The sequence below is a fragment of the Pongo pygmaeus genome, chromosome 23, assembly GCF_028885625.2.
Source record: "Pongo pygmaeus isolate AG05252 chromosome 23, NHGRI_mPonPyg2-v2.0_pri, whole genome shotgun sequence".
Lineage (NCBI taxonomy): Eukaryota > Metazoa > Chordata > Mammalia > Primates > Hominidae > Pongo > Pongo pygmaeus.
The window spans coordinates 30,537,770-30,544,400 of record NC_085931.1 but is presented as its reverse complement, the minus strand read 5'-3'; the positions used below and the strand labels follow the sequence as shown (position 1 = coordinate 30,544,400).

Genomic DNA, 6,631 nt, shown 5'->3' with positions numbered 1-6,631 from the left:
ATCCCTAAGCCACATAGTAATGGAATACTGCACTTGTGCTTTTTATATCATATGGAAACAGCTCCAGGCAGAGCACAAGTAGAAGAAAACCTGCCAAATCAAAGTACTGTAAATAAAGTTCCTCTACGTACTCCAGTGAGAAAACCTCAAAAATAAAAATCAGAAGACCACCCACTGTTACCCCCCCGACCCTAACAAAAACCACCCAAAACACTTTAGTTCTGAACTAACATTTCCCTAAGATGTTCACAGGAGAAGCTTTAGGGTACTTAAAGCTACAGTTGAAAGTGCCATACTACAGAGGAAATGCCCTAAAGGGTTCAGCAGCTGCCCATCCCGAACCACCCCCCATCCCAGGAATACGTAAAAGCTCCTGTTAAAGTTTTTTTTATCATGCTAATAAAGGCATACCACCTAGTGTGCTAAAGACTACAACTAGTGGCATTAGAGCAGTAAAGTGAAAATAGGAAGCCTACAGGAATGAACTAAATGCCTACTTAGAAGAAACAAAGCAGCAGACAGGACCCTTAGCCCGCTTGTCTATGTAGGGAAGCAGTTGAATTAAATTCAGATTTACCCACATTAACAAAAATTTAACAAAGCTTCCTCAAGACACCAGAATAAAACTTGACCTTTCCAGTCAAAAGGCACACAGAGGCCTCTTCCATGTCCTGGCATTGAATGAGTTCAAAAGATTGGCAATAAAGGAAAAAAGAAAGCATTACGGGTGTGATGGGAACAAGCTTTGGAGTTTATCGAACAGTCACACCAAGTTTCTCTAGCACGCGGACACCCTTTTCTTGGTACTCTTGTCGGGTCATCCAAAAGTTGTCTTTGTCTTTCATCGTATCTGCTAGAACTGCACCCACCCATGTGCTTTCTGCGGGGTGGGTCTTCAATGCAGATCTTAAATTTAAAAAAGTTTTTCCACATCACCCTTTAAAACTCGTTCTAAGTAAAGCTGTTTAAGTTCTCATTCCAACCGTGATGGCAGGCCAGGATACATAGTAGACCCTCCAGAAAGCACAATGTGTTTGTAAGATTCACATCTGGTATCACTGTCAACTGCCTGAATTGTGTTAAAAAGCAATTCAGCGACACCAACTCCTTCAACATTGATCAAGTGAGGCTGAAATAAAACTTCTGGTGCTTCAAATCTCTCCCCCCCAACTTTGATGATATGTCCATCTGGGAGTGTATAAGATTCAACTAATACTTTGGTTTCTAAGGCCAGTTTCTGCTCTTGCTCAATATTATATCCCACGTAACAGTTTTTCTTTAATCATGCAAACCATTTCAAAATCAGCAGGGTGGTTGAAGGCGTATCCTCTCAATAGAAGCAACCTGATATCTAGTTATATCCCTCCCAGCAATATCCAGTCTCCTGGTAAGATGAGGGAGAGAAAAGCCTTCATATACTGGGCAAATATGACTCACACCATCTCCAGAGTCTACTGCTACACCAGTCAATAAACCTTGAGCGTACAAAGTCAGAACCGTCTGGATGGCTACATATACACCGGAAAACTGCTAAGTTTCAAACATTACCTCTACAGTCTTCTCTGTGTTTTTGGTTGGGTTCATAGGAGGTTCTGTGAGTAAGATTTTACAAATTCTGGTATCTATATTAAGTTTCTCTGGCCCAAACATGTAGTCCCACAGGTGTTTCACGTCATCCCAATTTCTTACCATGCCATTTTCCATACGATAGTTAACTTCTAACATTGATTATAATTCACTTGCCTCATCACCAACCATAAGATCCTTGTTCAATGTTTCCCACTTTGGTGGTTGATCTGAGAATAGGTCTTCCAACCAAAGCTGGGAGAGTGTGTTCTGGAAGGTTAAAGCCTGCATATCCACACTTCACAAGCCCGGTGCTGTTGTCGCACACCACCACCTTCCTGTCCTGGCTGTCCATCGTCCGCCGCGGGGGAGAGCCGCTACCGCTGCACAACCTACAGTCACCGCTGCACAACCTACAGCCGCCGCTGCACAACCTATAGCCGCCGCTGCACAACCTACAGCCGCCGCTGCACAACCTACAGCCGCCACCACCCGGCCGTTTTCTCTTCTTCCTCCTCCCTCTCCATCTTTCTTTGCAAATAAGTGGTCTTAATTTTTCTTCTTATAGAAAAAGTCTAAATCAGTTTATTATAAATATATCTAAACCATTAATTTTTGCAGCTTTCAGGTAAAGTCCAGCACTTCATTTATACAAAGTCTATGAGGTTAGAAGAGATCATCTAATCTAAAGTCGTGACATCGTCCATTCAAGTCTTTGGCACAATCCCTTGCCAGTTAGAGCACAGCATGCCTGGATATGCCACTAACGGTTATCTTTAATAGAAGGTAGCTTCAAAAACTGGGAGATTTCTGCTAGTCATGCATTCTTTAACGTCTCGTTTATTAATAAAACTCAGCAATCCAGCTTTCCTTAGGTCCTCATGCGCTAACGTTTTATAGAGTTGTTCTCTAGTTACAGAAATCCTCTCTCTGTATCGTCCACAACAACTATTACAAACTCTGTGTTGGTATAGTAAGTGTTCCAGGAAGAACGAAAAGATTCTTGGCCACCAATATCCCACATTAGGCTAAAACGCGTATTATTAATCACTATCTCTTCTACATTACTTCCTATTATAGGAGATGTATGTACAACGTCATTCATAGAAAACTGGTAAAGAATGGTAGTTTTACCTGCATTATCCAGCCCAACAATGATAACTTTGTGCTCCTGGTGATCGAACAGTCTCCATGTTCTGGGGAAGAAAATTCTCATTCTCGGGCAGCAGACCCCCGACTCCAGATACCCGAGCCGCCTGGCCTCCCCTGGCTCAGGCTGACGGGGAAGAGAGAGACGTGCTGGAGCCTCCATCTCTGCTGCTGCTCCCGCGCTAGCCGCGGGCCCGCTTCCAGGGAACCGGCGGGAGGCCGAAGCCCAGGCTGCCCTGCCACGCGAAAGGCCCCGCCGCTGCCGCCGCGGCACTCACCTGGCTCGCGGACATCACCGCCACCTTGTCTGCGACGAGCCTCGCGGGCCAGCGCCCTCCCCAAGCTCCTCTTGGGCGGCTGCACCAAAGTAATTCTTTTTCCAACACACAAGATCCCTTGCTTACCTAGCAGGACCAAATGAAGTGAAAGCATGTTAAAATTCTAATCCACTACTCAAACATTACAAATTTAATTTATGCATACAAAGTTGAATCCATGCCACTCTACCTATACACAACAATGCAGTATTTTGAACATACGGTTTTCTGATAAAATAATGCCAAGTGTCCTACATAATTATAAAACTATCAAGATTTCTCTTTTCATCAAATAATTTGGCCTATTAAAATAACACAACGGACCATGTGATAGTTTCCCAACACCTTCCTATCTATAAAGTTTGTATAAGATTACATCTCACAAGAAAAGTAAATATAAGTAAAATAGAAGAGACGATGATTTAAAAATCAAAACACAGATCATATAAGGGCTTGTGTAAAACTTACAAATGCTTCAACAAAGAATTATACTTTGAGAATTTTAAACTGTTCACATGATATGCTTTGGAAACAGCATATACTGTTAGAGATGCGACAGTGAATAAAATGGTCGAGTAATATAAATGAAAAACGGCCTCAAATCGGTGGTAGTAAGTAACCAACGTGGAAAACTGGATGGAGAATTAACTGCAATTCAATTATCTATATTAAAATGACTCCTAGATTTCTCAAAGAACTCAAAGCAGAACTACCATTCGATCCAATAATCACACTACTGGGTATCTACCCAGAGGAAAACAGGTCATTACACGGAAAAGACAGATGGATATGCATGTTTTTATAGTAGCACAATTTGCAGTTGCAAAAATATGAAGCCCATCAACCATACCCATCAACTAAATGCCCATCAATTAAATGTCCATCAGCCAACGAGTGGATGAATATGGCATATATACACAGTGGTATACTACTCAGACATAAAATGGGATGAAATAATGGCCTTTGCAGCAACCTGGAGGTAGCCAGAAGCCATTATTCTAAGTAACCCAGGAGTGGAAAACCAAGTATCATATGTTCTCACTTGTAAGTGGAAGCTAAGCTGTGAGGATGCAAATGCATTTAAGAATGATATAATGGACTTCGGGGACTCGCAGAGAAAGGTATTGGGTGCAATATACACCACTCAGGTATGGGTGCACCAAAACCTCAGAAATCACTCTCAGAAATCACCACTACAGAACTTACTCGTGTAAGCAAAAAACACCTGTATCCCAAAACGATTGAAAAATAAAAGACTCCTACAGGCAATTGGAAGCTATGCAACATACAAAGAGAAATTGACCATATGTAGCTGAAAAAATAAAAAATGATTTTTCAATGCAAAATGAATGTAAATAACGCATTAGTTTTGTCATGGGAGATATGAGTGTGATTCTATTCACATTGTATTGCTACTGTGAAACGGACACAGATATTGTACTGTTTGGATGAATATGTCATTTTTTTTCTTGCCTCAAACAAATCTTAGACAAGGAAAAGATACTCTTGTATAACACCAATTTTGTTTCCACACATACTCCCTTTTGTAGTAAAGGAGACTGAAAATAGAGTTCACAAAATGTAATATAAACTGTATAATAAACATGTCACGGTACATTTGGAATTACAGTAATCAGAAACTTCAAGTTGAAAGAGCAATGAGATGATTTTGTTGCCTGTAATATAGATAAGAATTAATAAAATTTATAGTATTTAATTGTAGTGTGACGTGTGGGAAAATTGGTACTGGTACTATTACATAAAATTAATGAAAACGCGATTTTTACCAGCATATTTGAGGGTGAAAAGTAATTGTCATATTTTAACATGTTCATTGATTTTGGATCAGCAATTCCAAATCTGAGAAGCTGTCAGAAGTATGCTTAATTGCCCATAGTGATAGATGCTCAGAGGCATTCATCATAACATTATTTATGGTGGGTAAAGATTAGAAAAACCCAGGCTTTCTCTTGGTAGTGGTGAATGTTACTAAAATACGAACCAACAGAAAATAACACTTCCCAAGGGAACATTCTTACAGTGACTATGACGTAAAACCAGCAACATTCAACACTTCTAAAATATGTTAAGGATATTTAATACATAGTTGCACTGTGAACTCTTTAAATATTTTCATTATTATAAATAGAAAACATGAAAATAAAAGGAAAGGTTACAATGTAAACAAATATAACTGACATTTAATTCACTGTTCTGATTAGCAGTGCGCTTATATATATCGGTAAATTGAGTTTGAGACTATGCATGCTTTTTTTTCTTTGTTTCATATTTTTATTTTTAAAATAAAATTGAATATATTTAAGTGGACAGCCTGTTTTGATTCATATATGTGAAAATCTTTATATGTATTTGTATATATACATATATATACATAGTTAAATAATTACTACAGTCAAACTAATGAACTCATCTATCTTCTCATATAGTTAGATGGCAGCACCTGAAATATGCTCTCTTCACAAATTTCCAGTATACAGTATTAGTAACTATAATCACATAACTGCAACTTTGTACTCTTGGGCCGACAGATCCCCTTTTCTCCCACCTCCCTGTCCCTGGTAACCACCATCCTACCCTGCGCTTCCATGTATTAAACTTTTTCAGATTCCCGCCGGGCGCGGTGGCTCACGCCTGTAATCCCAGCACTTTGGGAGGTCGAGGCCGGTGCGTCACCTGAGGTCGGGAGTTCAAGACCAGCCTGACCAACATGGAGAAACCCAGTCTCTACTAAAAATACAAAAAATTAGCAGGGCGAGGTGGCACATGCCTGTAATCCCAGTTACTCAGGAGGCTGAGGCAGCAGAATCGCTTGAACGTGGGAGGCGGATGTTGCAGTGAGCTGAGATTGCGCCATTGCACTCCAGCCTGGGCAACAAGAGAAAAATTCCATCAAAAAAAAATTAATAATAATAATAATAGAGTACCTCAACACTCCACTATAATCAACACGCCACTATCGTCAATGGGCAGATCATCCAGACAACAAAAAATCATCAGTTAAGCTGTACTCTATACCGAATGGACCGAACAGAAATTTACACAGCTTTGCACGACTCCACGACTGCACAACGCACATTTTACTCAGTAGCACATGGATTATTCTCCAGGATAGGCTATGTGTTAGACAGAAAAGCAAGTAACGGCACATTTTTAAAAACTGAAATTATAGCAAGTATCTTTTCTGATCACAGTGGAATACTACTAGAAATCAATAAAGCAAGAACTTTAAAAACTGTACAAATATGTGAAAATTAAAACATGCTCACGAGCAACCAATAAATGAAAAAATTAAAAATTCGTTGAAATGAGGCCGAGACGGGCAGATCACAAGGTCAGGAGATTGAGACCATCCTGGCTAACATGGTGAAACCCCGTCTCTACTAAAAATACAAAAAATTAGCCGGGCGTGGTGGCAGGCACCTGTAGTCCCAGCTACTCGGGAGGCTGAGGCAGGAGAATGGCTTGAACCCGGGAGGCGGAGCTTGCAGTGAGCGGAGATCGCGCCACTGCACTCCAGCCTGGGCCAAAGAGCGAGACTCTGTCTCAAAAAAAAAAAAAAAAAAATTCATTGAAATGAA

The 6,631-nt window shown here is 40.4% G+C and overlaps 2 pseudogenes; both read right to left on the bottom strand.

Moving 5' to 3' along the window:
* Positions 1–341: 341 nt before the first annotated feature.
* LOC129022820 (actin-related protein 2-like) lies at positions 342–1,921 on the bottom strand (annotated as a pseudogene).
* Positions 1,922–2,039: 118 nt separating this feature from the next.
* On the bottom strand, positions 2,040–2,973 carry LOC129022821 (ADP-ribosylation factor-like protein 5A; annotated as a pseudogene).
* Between the last annotated feature and the right edge of the window lie 3,658 nt (positions 2,974–6,631).